This window comes from Zingiber officinale, chromosome 8A (assembly GCF_018446385.1).
Source record: "Zingiber officinale cultivar Zhangliang chromosome 8A, Zo_v1.1, whole genome shotgun sequence".
Classification (NCBI taxonomy): Eukaryota; Viridiplantae; Streptophyta; class Magnoliopsida; order Zingiberales; family Zingiberaceae; genus Zingiber; species Zingiber officinale.
Window position 1 is genome coordinate 82992115 of NC_056000.1, and position 24690 is coordinate 83016804.

The following is a 24690-nucleotide window of genomic DNA, read 5'->3' on the forward strand; positions in this document are numbered from 1 at the left end:
TGTGCAGGAGATGTCCAAACAGGTCGACGGGCTGATCGGACATTTGACACGAAGTCCAGCTAGGTCGACGGGCTAACCGGATAGCTGGCACAAAGTCCAGATGGATCGAAGGGCTGACCGGACGTCTGGCAGGTAAGTGAAGGTAAGTCACTGGAGGGGAGTGACTATGAGGACGTGTTCCTGGGAAGGAAACTTAGGCGCCGATCCAACTTAGAACCATCTTGGAACTCTAAGTCGAGATCTTGACTAGATTCCGGTCTCGAAGAGACGGAATCTAATTACTATTTTTCTTATCTATAAAACTGTGCTAACAATCTATGTTGCAGGGTATAATTGCCTCAGACTAAAATTTTTCTTGTAGGAAGAAGTCTGCTGGAAATCTTGGGTCCGGGCGCCCGGGAGGTACCCAAGTGCCTGGAGGTTCGAGCGTCCGGGAGGTACCCGGGCGCTCGGAGGCAAATTCTATCATCTTCGCGTCACTGCCATGTGGAGCCTCCTGGTTGGGTCGACTACATCATAGTCGAGGTGCCTTGAAGGTTCCAGATGCCCCGAGCCTCCTATATAAGGAGGGTCAAAGGCGGAGCTCTTAGAACAACCGACAATCAGATCTTCAGTGCTCCTGCGACGCTGCCAAAAGCTCACCGACAAGTTTCTTTTTCTCTCTGTTTTAGTTTTCATAATTGTCGGCATTTTCTTAATAATTCCTGTACTTTCGTTGTAATTCTCATTTCAGATTATTAGTGATTGCCCATCGAAAGTACCCTTATGTGCGAGCCTTGGAGTAGGAGTCAACACAAGCTCTGAACCAAGTAAAAATTACTTCTGTCATCTCTCTTTACTTTACTTTTTTCCGTTGCGTACTCTTGTTAATTTTGAATCGATATTCACCCGCCTCTATCGACTCTTCACGATCCAACAAGTGGTATCAGAGCAGGTACCACTTTGATTTGGTGCAACCACCAGTCAGACAAGGAGGTGATAATTTTTTATTTTTTTCGACTTTTCAGTTTTTCGCATAATTCCAAACTGGTATTATTACCTTTTTGGAAATATTTTCTCGTTGCAGTTAATCTAAATTGGTGTAACACCAATTTAGTTTTTCTCTATTATTTCTATTTCCTCCCACACTACTAATCCAAGACCAAGTCTTGGGACTTTGCTTGTAAAATGCCGAAAAGGGCAGAAAATAATAAGGGGAATTTTCCAGAATTTTTAGAAATTTTTCGGGAATTTTTCGGAGCTCGTATAGACGAGTTAACGAGGATAAAAATGGGGCCCGGGAAAGCCTGTTTAGGCTACCCATTTAAGTGAGGAAAAGTTGAATTTGTTTATTCATTTTCTTTTTATTTTCTTGTTTTCGTCAAATTCTTTCCCTCTCCCTCGCGCACCCGAGCCAGCACCCCCTTTCCTCGCCCGACGCCGCCTCCTCCTTTGCCCTAACCGTCGGCGGTTCCTCCTCTCCCTCGCGTACATAAGGCCGGGACCAAGAGAAGCCGACATTTCTCTTCTCCCTCTCCTCAGCCGAGCGACCTCCCTTGTGCCCTAGCGAGCCCTCTGCCATCTCTCTCCCCTGCGCCCGATCTGCCGGCATCCGAGACCCTGCAGTCGATACCTCACCGTGCCCTAGATCGACTTTTGTGCAGCACTGCCGACAGCGACGCCGCGCACGGGACAGCGCCGGCGACACTCGATCCAACGCCAGTTGAGGACCCTACTTCTTCCTTTCCCCTCGTGGCTGTGCCCTAGAGCAGTGTGTGATCCTTCTTTCTCTTCGCGTCACCGCCGTGCCCTAATTCATCGGCAACACAAATCTACTGACCGACCACCAGAGTTGATCCAGTGCCGACCTTCCTTATGCCCTAGCGCCGGCGCATCTCTGTGGTGTTTGTTTCTGGCCAAGAGCAGGGTATTAGTGCCCTAGTTTGGGGTTCACAGCCGCTGCCGCACCCCTGCACAATGCCGACGGCTACTGGTCTTTCCGATCTAAGGTGCCACCTCTACACGAGTTGGGCTTCATCCAAGGGCAAAGGTTTGTGCCCTAGTTTGTTCTTCACTGTGGTCCTATCCTTGTTGTTAGCGGGCTCTAGTTGTGATTTATCTGGGATTGTTGCTAATTTAGGGATATTGATTTGGTGGACAGCAGTTTGACCAAGGCAGAGAAGTTGATTCTAGCAGCAAGAACGACTGTGGTGTTGGAGTGTATACTAAAAGCCTAGCTTTTGTATAAACATTTATAAGAATCACATTGGTCAAGTGTCTACATTTATATATACCAAATGTAGATGTTCAATTAATTTATATTGTAGATAACATAGTGTGTGGTGTCACACAAAGAAGATCGTGTTATCGGTTCTTTATAAATTATAAACAGTAGCTCACGACCAAGATGGAAAGGAAAAAACCATTGGAAGATCGTAGTGTAATTAGGTATTAATTTATCTTAACTATATAATTACACTAGTACACTTAGAGTGTATTGAGTAGGACCATTAGAGGTCGTTTCTTTTATACTGACTTTATAAAGGAACAAAGACCTCAGTTATTATGGAAGTGTGTGCTCTTAATCCTAATATAATAATAAGCACATATATTTGATATTTATTTCTTTAATTTATCAATGGGTGAGATTTAGTTCGATAAATCAATAAGCCCGATAAGTTGGGAAATGATATCACTTATAGTGTGTGTTGTTGATTATAGAAGGAAACTGTGTCCTAGTGATCTAGGTTGATAATGCCCCCAAGAGGAGCTCATAAGGATTGTCATGTTAAACCCTGCAGGTGGACTTAGTTGGACATGATGATAAGGTTGAGTGGTACTACTCTTGGACTAAGATATTAATTAAATGAGTTGTTAGTAACTCACTTAATTAGTGGACATTCGACATCTTAAACACAGGGAGACTAACACACTCATAATAAGAAGGAGCCTAAAAATGTAATTTGGGATTGGTGCGGTAGTTCAATAATAGTTCTTTAGTGGAATGAATTATTATTGATGAAGTTAAGTTATGTGTTCGGGGCGAACATGGGATGCTTAATTTCATCGGGAGACCAAAACCAATTCCTCCTCTCGGTCCCTTTCGTAGCCTCTTGTATATAGAGATTTATACTCACCACATACCCACCTTCTTACCCCTCTTAGGTGGCCGACCAAGCTAGCTTGGAACCCAAGCTAGGGCCGGCCAATACCCAAAGGTTGAGCCAAGTTAATTGGCCGGCCATAGCTTGGAGCCTAAGCTTGATTGGCCGACCATATTAAAAGGGAATTTATTTTTAATTAAAATTATTTCTTATGTGGATATCATGGTTTTAAAAGAGAGTTTAAAATTTAAATCTTTCCTTTTATAGCTTTCTACAAAAGATTAAGAAAAGATTTGAAATCTTTCCTTATTTGTAGATTGAAAGGAAATTTTAATTTTGAGAAAACTTTTCTTTTTTAACTATGTTCATGATTTAAAAGAGAGTTTAAAAATTAAATATTCTCTTTTATTAGTTTCTACAAAAGATTAAGAAAAAATTTGATATCTTTCCTTATTTGTAGATTGAAAAGAAATTTTAATTTTTAGAGATAACTTTCCTTTTTGGAGATTATCCACATATTTAAAAGAAAGATTTTAATTTATCTTAAAATTTCCTTTTTACTAACCAATCATGAAGGGATTAAAATTATTGGAGAATTTTTTATAAATTTCTAGAAACAAATTAGGAAGTTTTAATTTTTGTTTTAATTAAAACTCTTCTTGTTTTGGGGAAATAAGTGGCCGACCATTGATACTAAGAAAAGAAAATTATTTTTAATTAAATAATTTTTTCTTTTTCATGGCAAAGAAATTAAGGAAGTTTTTATTAAAATTTCCTTATTTGCCAAGACTAAGGAATATAAAAGAGGGGGTAGAGGTACCTTCATGGTGAACAACTCTATTCTTTTCTTCCTCTCTTTTTCTCCTTGATGTGGCCGGCCCTTAGAGGTTCTCCCTCTCCTCTTCTCTTCTTCTCTAGTGGCCGGTTTTATCCCCTCTTGGAGCTCTTGATGGTGGCCGGTTCAAGCTAGGAGAAGGAGAGAAAGGAGGTTTTGTTTCTTTCATCCTTTGGAGCTTAGTGGTGGTGGCCGGACCTTTACTTCTCATGGAGAATTCTTGGTGGCCGAATCTAGCTTGGAGAAGAAGGAGCTTGGTGGTTCTCGTCTCGGAAGATCGTTGCCCACACAACGTCCGAGATAAGAATAGGAATACGGTAGAAGATCAAGAGGTTATTTTGCTTACAAAGAAAGGTATAACTAGTAATTATTTTCCACATCATACTAGTTTTCTTTGTATAGTTATTTATGGAAATACCAAACACAAGAGGCATATGATTCTAGAGTTTTCGAAATAGTTTTTTCGAGTTTGTGTTTTCTTCTTTTTCGAATTTTTGATTCGATTGTTCTTTTTGGTTAACCTAGAGTTATTTAAGGAAATAAATATTAGCTTTCCTTAAAAGGCTTTGCCTAGGCGGTGGTGGTTGCTCCCATATACAAGAAGGCCATGTGCCTCACCATGCAGTCCTGGAAGCTAATTTTGGAAATTAATATTTATGGAATTAATAACTTAGGTAGATTTGAATCAATAGTGTTAAGTTTCGCTTGCGATTCAAATCTAAACCATTAATAACAGATAAGTTAAATTTGGAATCAATGATGTTAAGTTCCGTCTGCGATTCCTAATTTAACTTCTAAAGAACACAATAGGTTATTTAAGGAAAGGTTCGACACTTATACAAAATTTTTTTGTACAGTGGAACCGGTACGTTTTCCTAGGACTAACCAACATGTGGAACTTGAGGTAAGGTTTAGGGTTTTGATCTTCGTGGTAGATGATTGCTAGTTGTGTTAGCAATAATTGTTAACTTAGGTTTAGAATTAACCTAACGGTGTAATTAGGGTTAATGAAGCTAACCCTAGATGGTTGGTGGATTAGGAATTTATTTAGCTATTTGTTTATAATTAACTTAGCTAAACTGTACGATTTACTACAGGACTTTGACGTGAGACGAGTATCTCGACGTCAGATTGGACTTTACTTATTGGAGACGGGTACTTTGACTTTATGTCATTTGATATGCATAATAATGTCTTTAACAAATAACAATGATTGTGTTTTCTTATCTATTTCGGTTGATCACTACCTGATCTATTACATGTTTGTTTGTTTATTTGCTATGCATATCATGTTAGTATTTACCTGCTTATAGAGGTAGTGACACAACCATGTTATTTATCATGTTCAGGACCTAGGGTTTTTGATACCTTATCTGGTATGTGTACTTTGATTTGATTCATTTTCTGATGGTACACATTTTACATATATATGGATATTGCTATGCTGCTCAGTATTTTGCCATGCTTAGTATCATGCACCATTCGCATGATTGCATGCTGCGCGATAGTCTGCTCCATTATTGTTGAGCACGTCGCCAGTTTCATCACTGTCGGTGCTCTGTTGGTTCGCTCATGGGTAGCGTGACGTAGCGTGGTAGCACGTCAGTTTGGCTCTGTAGGTGCTCCGTTGGTCCGCTCATGGGTAGTGTGATGCAGTGTGGTAGCACGTCAGGGATCCCTCCCCGTCATGGTGTACCGGGAGATGAGAGCATTGCGCTCCCCCATTTATGATTTGGGGTAGGAGGACAGGTGTACTCCGACATCATCCCGTCCACTCGGTCACTCATCAAGAGCAGTGACGGCAGAGTGCACGGTTGTCACAGCCCTACCCACTCGGTCTCACCATTGTGTGTGAGATGACTGACTGACGTCAGGGGTGACCATGACATTTGCATCATATGCATGATGCATTTATTGCTTGTGTTTGCTGCATTTACTTGCTGCATTTATATGGATGCATATGATTGACATGCATACAGGATTATGACACTTTCGGTCTGACGACCCTATTGTCCTTATACCTTGGTCCTGGTTAGTACAGTTTTCTCCTGCTTTATTCAGTTGCATTATCCTTCTTGTATCAGGAGACTGTACGCATGATTAGTGCTGGTTGTTATTTTCTTTATTATGCATATCAGTTGATACCCGCTGATTGTTGGACTCAGACCCTCCTCCGTTGTTATTTTCAAGTTGATGCTGTCCGGAGAGGGTTCCAGTCGCTAGTCCCTTGCAGTCCACGAAGACGAGTGTTGCTCTTTTAGTTTTTCTTGTTTAGACTGTGTTTAGACTTATTCTTCTTTTGACATCTGGACTTGTATTAGTTTACTTTTCGATATTGCCTATGAGTTTTATTGGATTTGTTTTACTACACGCCTGCCTGGACGACAGAAGAGGTAAGTTGATTTTATCGTCAGATTTGAGCTTTATGAGTGTAGTGGAGTAGGACATCGGTTTTGTGCTTTATGGGTGTAGTTGAGTAGGGTTGTTTTTGAGTCTTATTATTACTGTGCTAGTTTGTTAACTATTAAACTACGTGTATACCTGTGTGCTGTGCTTATATTATTATTATTGTTCCGGCCGTGTTGGCTGATGTATTTGTGGCCCAGAGGGCATGTAGAAAAGTTTCAGATTGTCACCCGTACAGGGGAGGTGCTGCCAAAATTTCTTTGGACAGGGACTCCCCCGGGGCGTGACATTGCTTGTCTATCTACTTTCTTGTGTGCAGGATGGCTCAGATCGAAGGCTTCAGTACGGTGCACCCTCCCCTATTCAACGGGGACGATTTTTCGTACTGGAAGAAAAGGATGGAGCTCTACCTGAAGATGGACTTCGACCAATGGCTCAGTGTCACAAAAGCCTACAGACCACCAGTTGACAACTCCGGAAATCTTCTTGATCCAGAACAATGGACGTCAGACATAAAGAAGAAAGCGTCGATGGAGAACAAGGCGATCAACACGCTACAATGCAGACTAACTAGGGAAGAGCTGAACCGGGTAGGACTGCATCAGAACGCGAAAGAACTCTGGGACAAGCTAATTAAGCTGCACGAAGGAACCAGCGACGCTAAGGTAACAAAACGTGATTTATTATTAAATAAAATATTTAACATAAAAATATAGGAAGGAGAAACGACAAGTCAACTTCACGCGAGGATCAAAGATATCCTCAACGGATTTCACATGATAGGCCACCAGATGAAAAACAGAGATCTGATAAGGTACGCGTTAAACGTATTTCCACGCAATAGTTTGTGGGCATCCATCGTGGATGCCTACAAAATTTCTAAAAATTTATCTAAATTAAAATTAGATGAACTTTTTTGTGAATTAGAACTACACGAACAAACTAAGGCTAAATCCAAGAAAGGTATAGCCTTGTTTGTAGGTTCCTCTAAAGAAAAGAAGAACAAGCCTGAACCTGAAGAAGATTCTGACCAGAACTCTGAAGATGAAGAGCACCTGGTGAACCTGGTAAGGAAGATGTTCACCAGGAGGAAGAGGAGCTTCAGCAAGAAGGATCTTCAGAAGATCAATTCTCTAACAGAATCAAGGAATGTGACGTGCTTTGGATGCAACAAGAAGGGCCATTATAAGAATGAGTGCCCAAGATTGAAGAATGACAAACCGAAGACGACCAAAAAGAAGGCCCTCAAAGTGACGTGGGACGACACCTCCTCGGACGAATCGGAGGTCAAAGATTAGAAGCACCAGAGTCATCTTGCACTAATGGCCTACGAAGCTGAGTCGGAAGGCGAATTAGAAGACGAGTGTGAACCCGAATCAAGCCACGAGTCCGTACTCGTTTCCGAAGGTCTCGAAGAGGTATATCTTAACTTAAATTGAAAATTCTTTAAATTTATTTCGTGTTTGAATAATAAATTAGTTAAATTAGAAAATGAAAATAAATTGCTCCTTGAGGAGAATCAACACCTCAAGGAACAAATTACAAATAATAATCCAACTCAAGATCTAACACTTGAGGAGGAAAATTTGACACTAAAATTAGAAATTAACAAATTAAAAGATATGTTAAAAGAATTTACAACAAGATCTAAGAACTTTGATCCAATCTTAAATAATCAAAAAGCAATTTACAACAAAACCGGACTTGGCCATAAGTCAAGTTCAAATAAAACATTTAATTTATTAATAACCCAACAGAAACCAGCAATAAAAGCTTGGGTTCCGAAAGCGTGCTTAACCACTCAAGTAGGACTTAACCAATACTACATACCTAAAGAAAAATATACTATCTAAAATCAGATAATTCAAATAAAAAACCTAAATACAAATATAAATCAACAAATTCAAAAACTAAACATTTTAAAACCCACCAAAATTCGGAATATCGTGAAGTTAAATATAACTATAAAAGAAATAGACATAAACCAAGAATTAAAAACCAAAAATAAAGGGCAATAATTCAGGGGGAGGCTCCAGAATAGTTGGCACCTCCAAAACTAACCTACCCGAAAAGGTAACCCAAACCAATCTACCCGGCAGGGTAATAAAGAATAATTAAAAAAGGTTCAAGTTTAACTTGACCCATGGTACTGGTGAAGTTTTGGATGATAGTACGTTAGGGAAGCTTAGTCTATGCATGTCTAGGAAGATATGGCTTCGACCTGGTGCATTTGACTAAGTGGAACTGACCGAAGCTACCCTTTATGAATCCTAACCAATTAGACCAAGGTTTTGTACTAAGTCCAGTGGATAGGACTATTTGGAAAACCTCAAAGGCATGGTTACTCTAATGATGTCCAAGTGACTCACCATAGTCCAGAAGTTTATCCAAAGAATGCCTATTTGTTGGACCCAAAGTCAAACCTGAATCTAATACAAAGTTAAACCAAACTCTAAAATTGAAACAAATTCATCTCACAAAATTATAGGATTCCCTGATTGAAAACGTAGATCGGGTGAGATGACTAAGGACTAAAATTAAAATATTAAAATTAAATTAAATTAAAATTAAATTAAATTAAATTAAATTAAATTAAATTAAAATATTAAAATTAAACTCAAATTAAATTAAATTAAAATATTAAAATAAATTAAATTAAAATATTAAATTAAATTAAATTAAAATATTAAAATTAAATTAAAATTAAATTAAATTAAAATATTAAATTAAATTAAATTAAAATATTAAAATTAAATTAAAATTAAATTAAATTAAAATATTAAAATTAAATTAAAATATTAAATTAAATTAAAATATTAAAATTAAATTAAATTAAAATATTAAATTAAAATAAGTTAAAATATTAAATTAAATTAAATTAAATTAAATTAAAATATTAAATTAAATTAAATTAAACTTAAAATTTTGTTTTTAAAAATTTAAACTTATTTTTTTTAACTTAAAAATTCTTTTTAAAATTAGAACTTAATTTTTTTAGCTAAAAAAAATTTATTTTAAAATTAAAACTTAAATTCTTTTTAACTTAAAAATTTATTAAAACTTGAATTCTTTTTAACTTAAAAATTTATTTTAAAATTAAACTTAAATTTTTTAAAATTAAACTTAATTTATTTTAAAACTTAAATTTATTTTAACTTAAAAATTTATTTTAATCTAAAAATTTATCTTAAAATTAAACTTTAAATCTGCTTGCTTGAAAATTAACTCAAATTCTCACATAAAATGATCAATCTTGAAAATAATCCTAAAGGAATAAAATAAGACTAACTTTAACTCCTACCTATTGTAAGAAACCAGGTGGATTTTGGACAGTGGTTGCTCCAAGCATATGACTGGAGATTATACCAAGTTCACCCAACTTACTTACAAGAATCTAGGAACAGTTGTCTTTGGAAACAATGGTAAACTCAAGGTAATTGATATAGGTAATATTGAATTAAAAATAGATTTTATTATTACAAATATTTTACTTGTTGAAAACTTTAAATATAATCTCCTAAGTATAAGTCAATTGTGTGACACTAGGTATAAGGTTAAATTCTTATCTACAGAATGCTTAATCAAACATCTAGATAATCTTACTATAAGTCTAAAAAGCTTTAGGAAAGACAACATCTATGCAATTAACTTAACCACTTCTTCAGTTAAGTGTTATTTAACACAAAAAGAAGAAACTTGGTTATGACATAGAAGAATGTCATACACAAATTTTAGAAATATAAATAAATTAAATGGATTAGTTAGAGGCTTACCAAAGTTACTTAACTTTGACTCAACCATATGTAATACTTGTCAACAAGGTAAACAGACAAAATCTACTCACAAACTAACTAATCAATTACAAACCAACTCTATATTAGAACTTCTACACCTAGATCTATTTGACTCCCATGGAGTCAAATCAATAAATGGAAGCTTATATTGTCTAGTCATAGTAGATGACTACTCTAGGTTCACTTGGGTCAAATTCTTAAAAAATAAAGATGAAACTTTTGAAATATTTACAAACTTTTGTAAACAAATTGAAAATGAAAAAGACCTTAAAATCAAAAGAATTAGAAGTGACAATGGAGGAGAATTTAAAAATCATAACTTTAATAAATACTGTCTCGAAAATGGCTATCATCACGAATTTTCCTTTCCCAAAACTCCCCAACAAAATGGAATTATAGAAAGAAAAAATAGAACTCTGCTTGAAGCATCTAGAACAATGCTAAATGAATACAACCTACCTAAGTACTTTTGGACAGAAGCTGTTAGTATAGCCTGCTACGTGCAAAATAGAACAACATTAAATAAAACACATAATAAAACCTGTTTTGAACTCTATTATAATAAACAACCTAATATAAAATACTTTAAGGTATTTGGGTGCCCAGCCTTCATCTTAAATATAAGAGAACACTTAGGAAAATTCACATCTAAAGTAGAGAATGGAATTTTTGTAGGATACTCCCTAAATAGTAGATGTTACAAAGTTTATAATAAGGGTACCTTAAGAATTGAAGAAACTACTAATATCAAATTTGAAGAATCCAAACAAAACCAAGAACAAACCCAACTTCAACCAATTGAGTTCGTTCAAGAAAATACTAATTTTGAGGGAACCAATCAATTTCTAGATCACGAAGAGGAAGAACAACCTCAAGAGAGTCAACCTCCTAGAACCATTAGAGTCAACCCAAATCATCCAACTAGTCAAATAATTGGTGACCCAGATCTAAGAGTTCAGACTAGATCATCTTTTATAAACCTAAGTCAAATTTCATTAATTTCAAAAATTGAACCTAAAACAGTGGCTGAATCATTACTTGACCCAGACTGGGTAATTGCCATGCAAGAAGAACTAGCCCAATTTGAAAGAAATGAGGTTTGGGATTTAGTGCCACCACCTGAAAATAAAAAGATAATAGAAACAAAATGGGTAATTAGAAATAAATTAAGTGAAACTGGGGAAATCACAAGAAATAAAGCTAGACTACTTGCTAAAGGGTTCAGTCAAGTAGAAGGACTTGACTATGATGAAACGTATGCCCCAATGGCTAGACTAGAGTCCATTAGAATGTTACTTAGTTATGCAGCCCACAAAGGGTTCAGGCTATACCAAATGGACGTTAAGTCAGCCTTCTTAAATGGATTGATAAAGGAAGAAGTCTATGTAGGACAACCGCCTAGGTTTGAAAATCTAGAACACCCTGATTATGTCTTTAAATTAAAGAAGACTTTATATGGACTTAAGCAAGCCCCTAGGGCATGGTATGAAAGACTTACTTCGTACCTAATTTCTAAAGGGTTCAACCAAGGTCAAATTGACCCAACCCTTTTCGTTAAGTTAATACAAAAGGAGATTTTCATAGCCCAAATCTATGTAGATGATATCATCTTTGGGTCAACAAATTCAGAATTCTTAGATGAATTCACAAATCTAATGGAACAAGAATTTGAAATGAGTTTAGTAGGAAAACTAACTTATTTTTTAGGATTAAAAATCAAACAAATGAAGGAAACTATATCTATCAACAAAAATATACTAAAGAATTACTTAAAAAATTTGGAATGAAAAATACTAAACAGATAAAAATGCCTATGGCCATGAATACAAGCCTAGATAATGACCCAAATGGAAAATCGGTTGACTTAAAATATTATAGGAGTGCCATAGGTAGCCTACTATACTTAACTGCAAGTCGACCCGATATTTTATTTACAGTTAGTATGTGCACTAGATACCAAACCTGCGCTAAGGAATCGCATTTAACTCAAGTTAAAAGAATCTTTAGATACCTTAAAGGAACAACAAATGTAGGTATTTGGTATCTTAGAACTAACAATTTTGAATTAATAGGGTATTCTGACTTAGATTATGGTGGGTGCAAATTAGACCGCAAAAGCACAAGTGGTGGTTGTCAACTTCTAGGTCCATCACTTGTTAGCTGGTTTAGTAGAAAGCAACACTGTAACAACCCAATTTTCCCTATTTCAAGTTCTAAAAGTCCATAAAAATATTTGGAAATGTTTTTAAAATATTCTAGAGATTTTTAGAAATTTTTAGAGTATTTTTACGCAATTTTGGGAGGTCGTTTAGTATGGTTACAAAAAGAAAGAAGTTTTGACCAAAAATTTGTGGAAGGTGAGACTCGAACCCACGACCTCGGGTCGGACCGACCCAACCGGACACGGCCTAACCAACTGAGCTATGCTCGTTTTGTTAACCAAGTACGAAGCGAGGTGTATATAAGTTGTAGTTAATAACAGAAATGCCCTAAGTATTATAAGATGGGTTATTTCCTTCTCCCGAACCCTAACCTCTCGATCCCTCTCCTCCTCTCTCGCGACAGCGGCGGCGCGATTCTTCCCCTCTCGCGGTGGAAACGAGGAAAGCCGGCTTAGGGCTTAACTCCGGCGGCCGACGAGCTTCTTCCTCCGAGGGTTCGGCACACATCCGAGAGAACTCTCGGCAAGGTGAACGCACGGACGAGAAGGGACCGAGATCTTCAAGCTCCATCCGAACCCCTAAATTTCTCCTTTTCGGTTGTAAGTCATACAAGCAAGGGTAAGTACTACTCACCTGCGGTAGGAGTTGTTTCGGGTTTCCTTTTTTGATTCTTCCTTTGCTTCCGAGGCCTAGCATGAACCCTAGACCTTAGGATGTGGCGACAGAGCAAGTTTGACCTCTCCTTTATACGAGCACAGCACATTAAGATTGAGAAATTGGGTTCTTAGTTCATTTTGAACTCGAGGCATGTTGTAGAGATTTTTGGGTCCTTTTAGCTTTCTGCCGTGAGACCTAAAGGAAGAATATGAATGATTAGGTTTAGTTTGTTTGGATAGCATGTTCTGCCAATGCTGTTTGTTCTTTATACCATACAGATTAGAGCAGGTTACATCATTTCTTGCTTATGCTGTAATTTTCCTGATACAGTTAGGTGATAGCATATTCTGCCAATGCTGTTTGTTTTTATACCAAGTAGATTTTGAGCATTTCTTACATAGAAACTCTATTTCGAACTCCTGGTTAAACTGGACAGCTTTAATTTCAGCTTATAGTTGTCTCTTTAGCATGCCTACAGCCTTAAATGTAGTATTCGTGTAGGCCTAATTGCTGCCATAAATTCCAGCAAATGGATTTAGGGTTTTTACAACATGATAAGAAGCATAAAGTTGCATTCTTTTACTTTTATTGCAGCATGCTAAAAAGTTTAGAATTAGCTTCCTTTTGCTTTATTTATAGCATGATTAGAATCATTCCATACTTGATTTTACAGCATGTTTGGAAGCACTAAAATAGCATCCTTTGCCATATTTTCACCGTATGATTCAAAGGCTTTAAATTGCTTTCTTTAGTTTAGCTTATAGCATGATCAGTAAGCTTTAAGTTACTTGTTTTATTCTGTTATATAGCATGGTTAGTTGAGTATATACCCATACTTGTTAAGTATATTTAAAGGACTCCCACAATCTTTAATAAAAGATAATAAGGAAGATAAAAGAATAAGAAAGATAACAAGTAAGTCAAGCAAGAGGCTAGTACCCGACATCCAAGAGCTTGTCGTTAAACAAATCCAGGTGACCATTTCCGAGGTCTTGGCCCTGGTAGACCGAGGTCTGCTCTTTTAGGATTGGTGGCTCGTAACCCCAACCTATTAGGGAACGCGCATGAGTTGGTACTAGGCCTGGGCCCAAGAAAAGAAAACCCAAGAAAAGAAAAGTTAAGTAAGAAGGAAGAAAGAAAAGAAATGTTAAGTAAGAAGGAAGAAAGAAAGAAGAAGAAAGTAAAAGATAGAAATTAAAAGATTAATTTCTAACACAAGGATACAAGAAATAAAATAAATTCCAAGCTTAGAATAAATAAGAATGGTTAGTTTCTTTGATTCTAAGTTTACATTGTTAGTTTCTTGTTATCCTGCTTGATACTGAGTATGATTTGTATTCCGTTCATTTTCTGTATACCATGAGCACATGCAGATAGCTTTATTATTTCAGTTTCAGCACTTATGCATTTCATTTATGCATTTCGAGTTTTGTGAGATAGATTAGTACTTACTAAGCATTTTCACTTATAGATCTTGTTTTCTTTCCTCCTACTGCAGATAAAGGAAAAGCTAAGATATGAAGGGAGGCGACAGGGTGGTGGTGATGATGGATGTGTGTGGTGACTGAACTATGGAGAGGTCCAGAGGGGACTAGCAAGACTTATTTATTTAGAGTTTATGTCTAGTTCATTTTCCTTATTTCTGTTATGAAATTATGAGTTTATGATTGAGTTTGATGTGCATTGTAGCTTATTATGCTTCATTCTGGGAGCTTGAGTTTAGTTCATGTTGCTAGATTAGTTTTTGATTATGATATGATTTATTACTGCGTGGTAGTGAATAAATTGTGATCCAGCCGCATGTGGCTGTGTATATATCTTGTGTATTATAGATTTGGTCACCGGTACAGGGGAGACTCTGCCGAAATTTTTCGGTAGGAATTTCTCTGAACCGTGATGAATCTAAGTGTCGCTAATAATAGCATAAGTGACACTAGTAAGTAGAGTAGGAGTTAGGTAACGATCGCCCTTAGAGAGTAGTAGTAAGGAGGGTGGTTGTTACAAACACTGTGTTACACTTTCTACAACTGAATCAGAATATATAGCCATAAGAGAATGCGTTGCACAACTATTATGGATGATGCACATTTTAAAAGATTTTAACTTAAACCTTACAAATGTAAATGTGTTAATTGACAATATTAGTTCAATTAATTTAACAAAAAATCCAGTGCATCATTCCAAGACCAAACACATTGAAATTAAGAATCACTTTATCAGAGATCATGTCACTAAAGGAGACATTGAACTCAAGTACATTGAGTCAAAGTCTAATTTAGCTGATATATTTACTAAACCCCTTCCTGAAAGTGAATTTAGCAATCTACGTAGAAAATTAGGGATGTGCCTAATAGATTAGGAATTTTAAAATTATTTTCAAAAATAAGCACTTTCAAATTCTAAGGTAAAATACTTTTATGTTTTCAAAATTTCCTATTTTTAGAATTTCAAAACAGTTTTAGCCTTAGACTAGAAAAATTTCTTAGAATTTATGTTCCCCTAGGTCTACTATTTGAGCATCTCACCAACACCCTAGGATTCCCTTGTTTATGATTGCCAAATATAGAAAGGGGTGAGATGCATAGGCAGATTGCCTGGATTTAAGATGCTTATGTCAGTGCATCGATATAAGTCTGGGCGTTAAATACCAAACAAATAGTAATCAAGTTAAGTCATTCGGTTTAGTCAAACACTAACTGATACTTAGACTTAACTTGACTAACCAAGTGAAAGCTACTATCCTCTGAATAGTTAGTAAGTAGCTAACTGGTTAGACAGATTTTGTATATCAGATTCAGGGGGAGAAATTAATTTTTTTTTTTAAAAAAAATTAGAAGTTTTCTTAAAATCATTTTGAAACTAACTTAGTTCATTTTTTTAATCTTAAAAGTTTTTTTTGGTTTTAAAAATTAAACTTGAAAATTGGATCTACCTTAGTTAAATTTTTTGTCAAAATTTACGAACTAAGTTTTGGGAAATTGAAAATTTAAAGATTACTTTTGACTTAGTGTTTGAAAATTGGAATTGAAAATAGAGTTCACTTAATATTGGAAATTTGATTTAAAAGCTAAAACTTTACAAAGTTAGTTTTTAAAAAATTCTTTTAAAATTTGGATTTTTTCAAAACCTGATTTTACTTAGTTTGATTTTGAAAACGTTTTATAAACTAAGTTTTACTTCAAATCAGTTTTCCTTAAAACTTGAATCTTGTCAACCTACAAAACTATTTTAAAAATTTTTACTCTTGTAAAATTACCTTTATAAAACTTGTGTTTTAAAGGTTTTAAAAATTTGGTTAACTTTTCTTTAATAAATATATAATAAAAAGTTACTAAATTATCTGTCTAACTTAACCATTTTTTTAGCTAAAGCTAAGAGATACTTTTTAGAGTAAATTCCCCTGAGTTGATCTGATTTACATTTACATTCTTTTTACAAAGATTTTGTATTTTAGATCAATGTTTCTTTTTGATGAATGCCAAAGGAGGAGGGTTAGGGTGGTTAAGTTAGCTAAAACAAATTGAAAATAAAAACTAACTTTAAAACCTGTTAATGCTTGTTTTAACTTGCATTTTATACTAACTTAACCAAGTTGTCATTCCATCAAAAAGGGAGAGATTGTTGGTGTGGTTAGCACTAACGGTCGAACCCAGGTTTTGATGAATGACAAAATAGGTTAAGTTAGTTTTGTTACTGATCTAACACTCTGACCGAGTGTGTAGGAGAAGTCCAAACGGGTCGATGGGCTGACCGAACATTTGGCACGAAGTCCAGCTAGGTCGACGGGCTGACCGGATAGCTGACACGAAGTCCAGACGGGTTGAAGGGCTGACCGGACGTCTGGCAGGTAAGTGAAGGTAAGTCACTGGAGGGGAGTGATTGTGAGGACGCGTTCCTGGGAAGGGAACTTAGGCACCGATCCGACTTAGAACCATCTCGGAACTCTAAGTCAAGATCTTGACTAGATTCCGGTCTCGGAGAGACGGAATCTAATTACTATTTTTCTTATCTATAAAATTGTGCTAACAATCTATGTTGCAGGGTATAATTACCTCGGACTAAAATTTTTCTTGCAGGAAGAAGTCTGCTAAAAAACTTGGGTTCGGGCGCCCGGGAGGTACCCAGGCGCTTGGAGGTCTGGGCGCTCGGGAGGTACCTGGGCGCCCGGAGGCAAATTCTATCATCTTCACGTCGCCGCCACGTGGAGTCTCCTGGTTGGGTCGGCTACGTCATGGTCGAGGTGCCCTGAAGGTTCCAGGCGCCCCGAGCCTCCTATATAAGGAGGGTCAAAGGTGGAGCTCTAACAACAACCGACAATCAGATCTTCAGTGCTCCTGCGATGCTGCCAAAAGCTCATCGACAAGTTTCTTTTTCTCTCTATTTTAGTTTTCATAATTGTCGACATTTTTTTTAATAATTCCTCTACTTTCGTTGTAATTCTCATTTTGGATTATTAGTGATTGCCCACCGAAAATACCCTTGTGTGCGGGCCTTGGAGTAGGAGTCGACACAGGCTCCGAACCAAGTAAAAATTACTTGTGTCATCTCTTTTTACTTTACTTTTTTCCGCTGCGTACTCTCGTTAATTTTGAATCGATATTCACCCCCCTCCCTCTCCCCCCTCTATCGACTCTTCAAGATCCAACATAATTAACCTAGAAGCTTCAAGAAGACTCATTAAATGGACTACAGATTTGAGTGGGTATGATATATAATATCAACCTTGGTCGACTATCAAGTCTTAAGTCTTAGTTGATTTTTGAACTGAAATTCATAACCTAGAAACAAAAGGTGTTGGATTGATATGCATGTGAGAGGGGGGGGGGGGGGGGGGGAATCACGTGATTTTTAAATTTTTTTTTTTTATCATTTTAAAAACATGGGTACACGTAGTGGAAAATACGTACGAAGTTGAATGTAACACGACACATAAAAACACAAGCGGTTTACTTAGTTCGGAGTCTTTGATGACTCCTACTCCAAGACCTAAGTCCCGCGGACCTATTGATGGGTAATCCACTAAAAACCTCTCCCAGTACCTCCAAAAGAGGAAATCGAGTATAGAAAGACAGAACAAGTGTAACACACTGCACTTGTTCTTTTACAGTAATTAAGTACAAGTAAATAATTCCATTACCAACACTTTTGATGTGAACGAGCTCGTGTGTCAGTCTGTCGGCCACGATCCAAAATCCTCGGAGCAGTAGTTGGGTGCCCCAGCTTCACAGCAGAGTCATAGCAGGAGCTCGGAGCATTCGGAAAGCCTTTTGGATCCGTAGAAGCTTGTATGAGTGTTGTGTTTGAAGCTTTGAGTTAGCATCCTTATAAAGGGCTTGGAGGGCGCCTTCTATAGCCATTGAAGGCACCTCCAACCAAAGAAATATGATCCCGATCATCCCGACTCTTATCCACACGAAGTCCAAAGTTCATCTTACGGAAGGCACCTTCCAAAGACTTTAAAGGTGCCTTCCATGAACAGTGCGAAGGCGCCTTTCATCAGCATTGAAGGCGCCTTCGGGTACTATTCATCCGAAGGCTTTTTTACTCTTTTATCCTGTAAAAAGATGTTAGTCCAAAACTAAAATGTCTATCCTATAAAATAAAGTTAGCACAATTATAATAATGAGTAGTAATTAGTTCCTGTCCTCCCAAGACCTGGAACTAGTCAAGGTCTCAGATTAGGGATCCGAAATGGACCTAACGTGGACCGACGCCTACTGTCCCCTCAACTGGGATGTGTCCTCACTTAGTTACTCTCCTCCAGTGACTTACCTTTACTTACCAATTTATCAGTTGTTCGGTCCGCAGACCCAACTAGACTTCTTGTCAAATATTCGCTCAGCCTGTCGACCTATTTGGACTTCTTGCCAGATATTCGATTGGCCCATTGACCTATCTAGACTTCTTGACAAATATTTGGTCAGCCCGTTAATCTATCTGGACTTCACACCAGATATCCAGTCGGCCTGTTGACCTATCTGGTTAACTCCTGTATACTTGGTAAAGTGGTTAGATCACAATAATACCTAACTTAACTTACTTTGTTATTCATTAAAACTTTAGTTAGACTGTTAGTGCAAACTACACCAACAATCTCTCCCCTTTTAATGCAATGACAACCTGTGTTAAGTTAGGAAAAAAATAAGTATAGAAAATGATTTTTAAGAGAAGAAAAAATTAAGACAGTTTGTTTTGTTCTCTTGATCATTTTAGGGTTAAGTTATTCTTATTTTATTTTTATTTTCTAACTTGAGCCCTAACACTCCCCCTTTGACATTCATAAAAAAACATGAGTAGATAAATGAGTCAAGAAAGGTGCTAAGTAAAGTAGTAAGGGAAAGTAATGAATTTTGGCAATATATAAAAACTTTCAGGATTATTGGGGGAAAGAGAGAAAGAATTTCAACTTTTTCAAACACAAATTATTTAAAAATAATTTGTTAAGTAAAATAAGATTATTTTCGAACACAGTTGTAAAAGGTTTGTGAAATATTTTAAAAACTTTCCAAAGCATTTTGAAAAACATTTTACAGAGTATGTTACAAATTTTCAAGGTGTATTTAAAAACTAGTGTTAAAACATTTTTCAAAGTTTTGAAGTTTGATACTAGGTTTTAAAAGTTAACATTTACTAAAGTTTTAAAGTTTAAATAACTTTTAAGAAACATTCAAGGTAATATTCAAATATACTAACTTTTTAAAAAATAGTGTAATAGTAGTTTGGAAAGTACTTTACAAAATACATTTCAAAAATAATAAGCTTTGAAGAATTTCATAATAAGGAAATTGTAAATATTTTCAAAATTTATAAGAATTTATAGAATTATTTTCATCCATAGTTTTAAGAGGCAACAAAATGACTTTTGAAAAAAAAAACTGTTCAAAACCTTTCTAAAAAATCTTTAAGGAAACTTTGAGATTCAAGGTTTTAAAATTTCATAAAATTTTTGAAGTAATGCAAAATAGTTAGATTTTCAAAATAAATAAGAATTTTGAACATAGTTTTAAGTTTAAAAATAGAGTTGAAATTATTCTTCAAATATCCCCCTTGGACCTGATATTATTTGAAAAATGTAAACATCTAAAAATTTATTACATGTCTAATCGATAGTTACTTACTAACTATCAGAAGATAGTAATGTTCACTTGGTTAGTTAAGTTACGTAAGTTTATCTAGTTAGTGTTTGACTAAAATGGATTACTTAACCTGACCACTGTTCTGTTTAGTATTTGATGTCCGAACTTATGTTGATGCACTGATATAAGCATCTTAAGTCCAGGCAAAGGGCCTACGCATCTTTCGCCGTTCTAAGTTTTGGAATACACAATCAAGGGAGTCCTAGTGTGTTTGTGTAAGATATCGGAAAATTAAAATAGATAGGGTTATTTGGGAAATAGCCTTATAGAATTTTTCCGGAATTTTTAGAAATTTTCTGGGATTTTTTCAGAGCTCGTAAGAAGGGTTTTGAGGGGATCAATTTCGGGTACAGATAAGGCCTGTTTGGGATACCCGTTTGGGTGAGGAAATGTTTATAATTATAAATTATTTTCTTTTCCTTTAATTCCCTTCCCAAGCACCGTTTCCCCAAACCCGACGCCGATCCCTCCCCTCCTCCCTTCCCCGACCTCCCTTCCTTCTCCGATCTCCCTCGCAGACGAGCGACGCCGATGAGAGTGAGGCTCTAGCTCCGGCGATCTCCCTTTGTAGTCATCGACCCTCAAGCTCAAATCCAGCCGAAGCTTTTCTTCTCGCTCTGATCTCTCTGTTCTTCACGGGGACGAACCGACACCGACGATCGCCGGAGTAGATCTATTGCCAGGGCATCAAGGGTGAGCTATCTTGTTATTCCTTGATTTCCCGTAAGCCTCAGCGCCAAATCTTCCCTTGATTCCTCCTCTTCCTTTGGTGGCGTTGTGCCCTAGCGGGATCTTGAAGGTAAGAGATCTACCTAGGTTATGATTCGAGTAGGTGTTCTTCTTCTTGGATTGATTTGGGTGGTCTTCTAAGAAGCTGAGATTGTATTTTGGTTCCAGCCACCTCAACTCTGTTGGGGATTGTTTTCTCCATCGAAGCTGTGATCCTCTCCGGTGATTGAAGTCTCGGTGAAGAGGTGGAGTGTTTGAGGTGATGCATGACAGGTGTTTGATGAAATGCTTTGTGCTCTTGTCTCCTTTGTTTGTGCCGGTGTCGCCCTATCCTCTGCCCTAGCTCATTGCCGCAGCGACAACCTGATTCCATCTAGGAGAGATCTTGGATATGGTATACGGGTAAGTCAAGCTCAATATTGATTAACATGGATTGATTTCATACTTTGATGTTGAGATTAACTATGCGACTGATCAGTGTTGCTCCGATGAGGATTAAATATGGGAGGTTAGCTGATCAGAGATAGAGTTTCAGTGTAGGGATCTATTTGAGGTGTTGTTGCTAGAACAGTGGGCGTTCACTGCAAGGAAATGTTGTCGGGCAGTGAAACATTGGAGAAGGGGTTGTTGACATGGAGTTAAGGTAAGGTTAAGAGTTGATCTTGTATTTTGTTATAGGGTAATTGATGGATTTATGTGATTTGGTTGTTAGGTTAGTAGGAGATGGAAATGTGGGCAACAGTGAGCATCACACCTGTGGCTTCCAATAGTGGGTTGCTCGGATCACATGCTAACAGTGGAGTGCAATGGAATTGGGTAAGTTGTGCTCTAAATTGATTACATTATGTAATGAATTAGATTAAGGAATTAATTGGGATGTGAATTAGACTAGGAAATGATTGAGTTGATTGAGGATTGTTGGATTTTGCGGTTGATCATGGTTTAATGATTTAGTTGATAGGTTATTGTGGGTTGATATCATTTGTGATGTGGATGGGATGAATTATTGTGGATTAAGAATTAAGGTGATTTTATTGCTGTATTGGTTTGGATTGGTAGGGATGGATTGTAGGAATTTAAATTAAGTTGTATTGGATTGATTAGTAGATTTAGAAGGATTTATGATGAGTTTGGATTAGTGTTTGATTGATGATGAATTATGTGAATTGAATTGGATTAATTCATGAGGAGATTTGATTAGTGATGATTGTGGATTATGGTTGGATTTAGAAAGAGTAGAGTTTAAGGATGAACCTCTCATCTACTTTGGTTCGGATCATTGGGTAGAAACTAAACAGAGTTACCTAATCGACGTAGGATTAGGTTTTGAGTTTAGTTTGTTGTTGATTATGTGAGTAGCTAAATATATTATGTAATCGCAGGACTTGGATTCGGGACGAGCGTCTCGACGTGGGATTTCCGGACACGATCTACGTATTAAGGCGGGTATTTCTTCCTTGCCTCTGTGTAGATTTTATTGAGCTTAGTGCATGGTTTTATGAGATGGTTTAGGATGCTTTATCTTATATCGTGCTCGTTTGTTGCTTTCCTGCTTGATACCGATGCTTGACCCTTGTGATGATCTATTTAATTCTTATACAGTCTACACTTTGGATTATCTATACTCTGTGGTATTTGTGTACATGTAGAGTATGTATGGTAGGGATTACTTCATTGGCGGTATTCATATGAGGCTTATCCATCCGTATGTCGGGTCTGGTGTGATGATTGGAGTTGTGGTGATTGTATATCGTGGTTTATACCGTTTGATGTGTTTTTCTTGGAGGATACATGTTGATTGTACTTATGTGGTGTAGGTGTGTCTGTTGAGGTTATTGGAGATCTTTGGTTGATTATACATGGGGTTATATCGTATGTTTGGTGGGATATATGGAAATATCATGATGATTATACTCGTGTTGTGGGACACTTAGGTGGATTTAGAGTTGCGTGGATGATGGCGAAGTCGATATATAGTTATCATCGTATTCGTCATTAAATGTCATCTTGGCATTATCGTCTCCCTTGTAGTTGAGAGGGTTGTCGGTCTTTTATAGCCGTCTACCACTGATGGAGAGTGGTAGTTTGGGGTGGAGCTAGTCTGTCGGCCTTCTGCGGTGCTCGGTGTTACATCGGCCTCGACCACTCTGAGTAGTGAGTCTTGAGGTCAGTGTGGGAGGGCTAGAGATGTGAGTGGTCGGGGACCCTTAGCTAGGTGGTTATATAACTACTTAGGTGGCCGTCCGCTTCGGCCGCCTATAGCGGTGTTTGTTCCGGAGGCTAATACGGTTTGTCACGGACCCAAGCCTCTCGGCCATACAGGGGTCGTGGTGTCTAGAGATGGGTGACCGTGTGGCATGCATGCGCATTTGCTTTTGATGCGCGGTGCGTCTTTGGAGATATATTTGCATACATACCTAGTAGATACTAGTTGCGTGTGTTTGTGGTATGTTGCATTTGTTTGCGATATGATTGTTGCGTATGGTTGTCATGCATCATACGTATTCATTATTATACATGTATATGTTGTTATTTATATTGCACAGGTGTCACGGGTGTGTCTGTTGCAGATCCAGTGAGGTTACTGATCTTGGTATCTTGCGTCGATTTCAGATTGGGTATGTATTTACCATTATGTCAGTAGTGGTTTGTGCGGTTCGTATGTCAGTTATGATTATGTCGGGTTACTACGTCAGGTATGTTCAGATGCATTGGTTATGATAGTATGATCGTGTTCTTTGTTTCCCTACTGAGACTGTATACTTTTGATCTCCGTGTTTTGTTATTGACCATGCCTATCTTGTCTACTACCGTGAGTTACCTATACTCACCACCGCATTTAGTGTCGCTCGGAGTATCCTGTCTGCCGGGTCCTACGTCACATCCGAAGGTCGTTTTTGGTTTTGTATATGTTTTATTTGTATTTGTTGTATTCGGGGGGTTGTTGTATTTGTGTTGTTGTGGTTGTGGTATAAAGCCTAGCCGGCTAGCAGTGTGTTGATTGTGTTGTATTGGGCTTTCCTTCGTTTTTCCGCTGTGTTTTGGTACAGCCGTGTGGGCTGTTTTATATATAACTGCGTGGTTGTGATTGTTTCATTCCAGCCGTGTGGGCTGTTATTATAACTGCGTGGTTGTGTATATAAATATTCCAGCCGCATGTGGCTGATGTATTTTGCTTGTAGTGATGCTTCAGATTGTCACCGGTACTGGGGAGGTGCTGCCGGATTTTTGTCTGGCAGAGACTCCTTTGGGGGCGTGACAATTTAGTGGTATCAGAGCGGGTACGATGCCTGCTTTGTTTTGTTTTGGATTTTCGAGATTTATCTGATACCAATATTTGGTATCAGAGTAGGTACGATGCCTATTATTCCTGTTTTGGATGTCGTGATTCGGTTTTCTTGATGTGACTTTCCGAGTTTTGGGACCAGGCAGCAGCAGGACATCTCCAGGCTATAGGAGGTATGTTTGCATATTGTTATCATACATCTCTGTTGGTATATGTACTGTTGTCCATGATAGTTAGTTATGACTTTTGTTAGTACTTGTCTATTTGTTTGTACCATACATTTCATGTGTAGGGTCAATCACTGATCACGGTTGACCTACTGGAGATCAAGGATTTACAGTCTCAGGGGATTTCCTCATATCATACTACTAGTTGGTTGAGAATTAGAGTCCCATACTAGTCTTGGTTACTATTAGCTAGATGGTGGATGATATCTGTATACCCATGTTGACTCAGTTAGTAGAGTACCGGTTTACTCCTGTTGATGATTGATTTACTTGGTTGACTTGTGTAGTTATGGTTTGACTGATTTACCCTTGTTGACTTGGGTAGTGGCGTATCGATTTACCTTAGTTAGTTTCATCAGTGGATGATTAATTTAC

The 24690-nt window shown here is 37.2% G+C and overlaps 1 long non-coding RNA gene across 1 annotated transcript; it reads left to right on the forward strand.

The window, feature by feature from the left end:
* Positions 1–20408: 20408 nt before the first annotated feature.
* Positions 20409–22245, forward strand: LOC122011903. The gene is made up of 5 exons (XR_006120058.1): positions 20409–20872; positions 20971–21204; positions 21281–21445; positions 21515–21618; positions 22185–22245. It is a non-coding gene; the product is annotated as an uncharacterized LOC122011903 (long non-coding RNA).
* The last annotated feature ends 2445 nt before the right edge of the window (positions 22246–24690 follow it).